The sequence below is a fragment of the Dipodomys ordii genome, unplaced genomic scaffold (genome assembly GCF_000151885.1).
Source record: "Dipodomys ordii isolate 6190 unplaced genomic scaffold, Dord_2.0 Scaffold20, whole genome shotgun sequence".
NCBI lineage: Eukaryota > Metazoa > Chordata > Mammalia > Rodentia > Heteromyidae > Dipodomys > Dipodomys ordii.
In genome coordinates this window covers 23,589,728-23,593,493 of record NW_012267236.1, presented here as the reverse complement: position 1 = coordinate 23,593,493, position 3,766 = coordinate 23,589,728, and positions in this window count along the sequence as shown.

Genomic DNA, 3,766 nt, shown 5'->3' with positions numbered 1-3,766 from the left:
AGCCTCCGGCTCCCCCGCCGCAGGGACCGGCTGCCCAGATGGGGACCCCCAACGAAGCACAGCCTTAACATGTCCAAGTCCAGTCTACCAGCACGGAGGTGGACCGAGGCTGGCCGTGCATCTGCGTGTGCGCTGCACGCTTGCTCTATGCCTGCCTTATTCTGTTTATTATTGTTGTTGTTGTTGTTATTGTTTTCTTTTTCAGGGTCCTGCGTCCTTACCTAGGTTTCTCACTCAAGACCGGTGCGCTTATTGTTTGAGTCACAGCGCCATTTTGGCTTTTCTGACTAGTTCATTGGAGATAAGAGTCTCATGGCCTTTCCTGCAGGGCCTGGCTTCGAACCTTGATCCTCAGATCTCAGCCTCCTGAGTGACCACCAGCACCCTACTCTTAACAGGTTTTTAAAAGACAAAAAAAAAAAAAAGGATAGTCTTCCACTAAAAAAAAAAAATCGAATTCAGTAAAGAGAGAGAGAGAAATGATGAACTGAGAGCAATTACATCTTAATCAAATAGGTTAAAGCTTAGGTTATGTTTTCTTTTGGCAGAAAATAACTTGAGATCTACAGTTGTGTGGTTGAAGAAAAAATGAACAGGCTGAGTTAGAACTCTAGAGCGTTCCTACCTCTTTGAAAAGCACTGTGTATGATCTCTCCAAGTACCTTGGCCTTTGCAGAACCTGGCTGTGTGGAGATGTGCTCACCTGTGTGTGGTGTGTGACCTCCCAGTCTCCTGCAGCTTCTTTCTGTTCTCTGAGACAGCTCCAGTAACTTTCCCTTGGCCCTTTTCCCAGGCTACCCCCTCTATGGGTTCCTTGGGTTTTCTGTCTGTCATATCAGCCCAGCTCCAGGCTACATAAACACCAGAAAAGCCATTTTCTCTAACTGCAGGAATCAGGAAGTGTGAGCTTAGAGTGCCTGCGGTTTTCAGGTTTTCTCCCCTGAGGCTTTGTCCTGAGAACCAGCCTGTGTCCTCCCACCTTCTCTGACTTTCCAGGTGACTCATTACACATCCAGCATTCCTTGTCTGATAAGGACTCCTGTTGGGCTGAGGGCCTCTCACCAGTTTGGTTTTAACTTAACCCCTTCAGTAAAGGCCTGTATTGTAGCATCTAACTCCCAACTCTGCAGTCAGCTCCCTCTAGCCACTGCTCAGTCTCCAGTCTCCACCCCTCCCAGCATCCTGGTGGTGAGCAGGAAAATGGGCTTCATCTATACCCCTGAGTCTAGAGTGGCGTGAGTACAAAGGAAAGACAATGAGCTTAGGATGGTTGGAGAGGCACAGCCAGCAGAGATCACAGCAGACAATGAATTTCAGCAGATCAAAGAGGCAACGTAGAAACTCCGCGCGAGAATGGGCAAAGAATTTGAGTGTGTGCGTCATCAGAAAAGAGAATCTCCAAATGGCTGACAAACATGAAAAGAGCTTCCATCCTCAGGAAATGAAACCTGCTGAAGACGTCGGCAAACGCCAGGGCTAACCACAAATAAAACAGAGCTTAAATAGCGGCACTACTAAACAAAGGGAATCTGTGGAACAAACAGCTCCTCAACACTATTCGGGCTGTCCATCACCTTTTAAAATTGTAGAGGGCCTTGCTGTAGGCAGAGCACACACAATATCAACTAGTGATCTACTGCTGGATCCCATTAAATGGTCATGCATACCAACATAAATGCGTCCATGTGTGGATTGAACTTTGAAAGGTAATTAGTGACACATCATCTAAAACAATCCAAATTCTCACCATAATGGGATGGTTAATGAACTGTGTGGTATTCATCCGATGGAATCCTAGAGAGCTAGGGAAATACACCAGCTACAGATAAAGTAAAAATAAGGATGAATCTACAAATCTGATGTTGAGTGGGAGCAACTAGATGGGAAATAATATATACCATGCGATTCTATCCATGGAGTAGTAGAGATTCAGAAAAGAGGACAGGATTATATTCAGGGCAAGATAGGGTATAGTACCTAAGAAAAGGTGAATTAATGGGGTCAAAGTCTTGCTAAATTCAGTGTTGTTTCTGTTTTGTTTCACCCCACTAGGGCTTGGACTCTGTTCCTTGGCTTTTTTGCTCAACCCTGATGCTCTACCACTTAATTCACTGCTGCACTTCCAGGTTTTTGCTGGCAAATTGGAGATAAGAATCTCACAGACTTTCCTGGCAGGGCTGGCTTCAAACTGATCTTCTACTCTAAGCCTTTTGAATAACTAGGACTACATCTCATTTCTCAGAATAACTAGGATTAATCTCAGCCTTTTGAATAACCAGGATTACAGGTATGAGCCACAAACACCAGACCAGATAGTTCAGTATCTTTATTATAATGCCCTTTGCATTTTTATTCATTGTGATGTACCTATCTCAATTATTCACATTAGACATGCTATGCTTCAAGAAAAGATGAATTAAAGAAATAATGCCATGGTTACAACGAAGTCCTGAATTCCCGCAGCCCAGTCGGGTGCCACAGCCTCTGTTTATAGGTGGGTACTTCTAAGAGGACTCAAATACTCTTCTGGAGCTGGTTAGGAATTGCAAGTGTTTAGGTGGAGAGCCGCTAGCCAAAGAAAAAAAATGGCAAAATTTTGCAGTTATCGGGCTGTGCTTGGATTCCTTTCAACATGAATGACCCCAGGGAGGGCAGCCTGGATGTCAGCCCCGGTTCATATCAGAAGGCATCCTTCCCTGGTGTGCAGCCCTGGGAGACTCCAGGCAGATGGGGAAAGCAGCCATGAATAGCTTTGTCAGGTTATCCTGCAGAAAATAGGTGGAGGCCTTGTGGAGGGTGCATACTGGGCAGATGCAGAACCCCATGATTGCTGTCAGGCCTGGCCTTGGAGGCAGGGTGGGCAGCAGGCCTGTAAGCTGACCAGAACGTCAGATGCACACATGCTAGCTGTGTGGTGGAGGCTGAGGGGCAGCACTTCTGACTGTACTGGCAGTAAAGCATCTAACCTGGCTAAATCAGTTAAGTGCCAGGGAAAGTCTGCCGTGCCTGAACCCCACTCCTGGAGAGGCAAACCTAGTTAAATTATGGGACTTTTGTGAGCACTTTGACAACAGAATTTTTTAAATTACATCCACTTAGACTTCATCCATGTCAATATTTTTATCTGAGGCATGGGAACACCTTACTACATGCGTGTGAAAGGAAGGGAGAAGGAAGGAGGAAAAAAGTATGCCTGATAACCTGAATTAATTAATTTAAAAACTGCCCCGGGGTAGAGCAGACTTAGAACACAATGAGAGAGTAACATGATCATGCTGAGCAATTATTGATTATTGTTGTAAGGGCTTAAATCATAGTTCAAATTCCTCCTCTCTGTGTGACATGCTTTCTGAGCTGTGATGTGAATCAGCTCAAAGTTAAACACAGTGTCTGGCATCTGTCATGCATGTGGTAAATATTACCCATAGGGCTTAGTCCACATTGTCCCATAATCTTTAACATGCCTTGTGTGAAGTAGATATCACTATGGGTAATTCTGGAAGTATTCACAATACCATACTTGTAAAGAAATTTACTCTCAATTATGTACTAATGAGCCAACCTGTAATTCAACCCACAATATCTTGCTTCACAAAATCTGTTTGATTCCCTTTTAATATTTTATCTGATACTTGACTTTGTATGCACATGACTCAGAAGCCTTTCTCAATAAGGCTAACCCAGGAGAAGAGCTTACAACACCTTTAGCTCAAATGATTTCAAGCGCTTGAGTCAGATCAACAGTTGCATAACCATCATTTGCAAT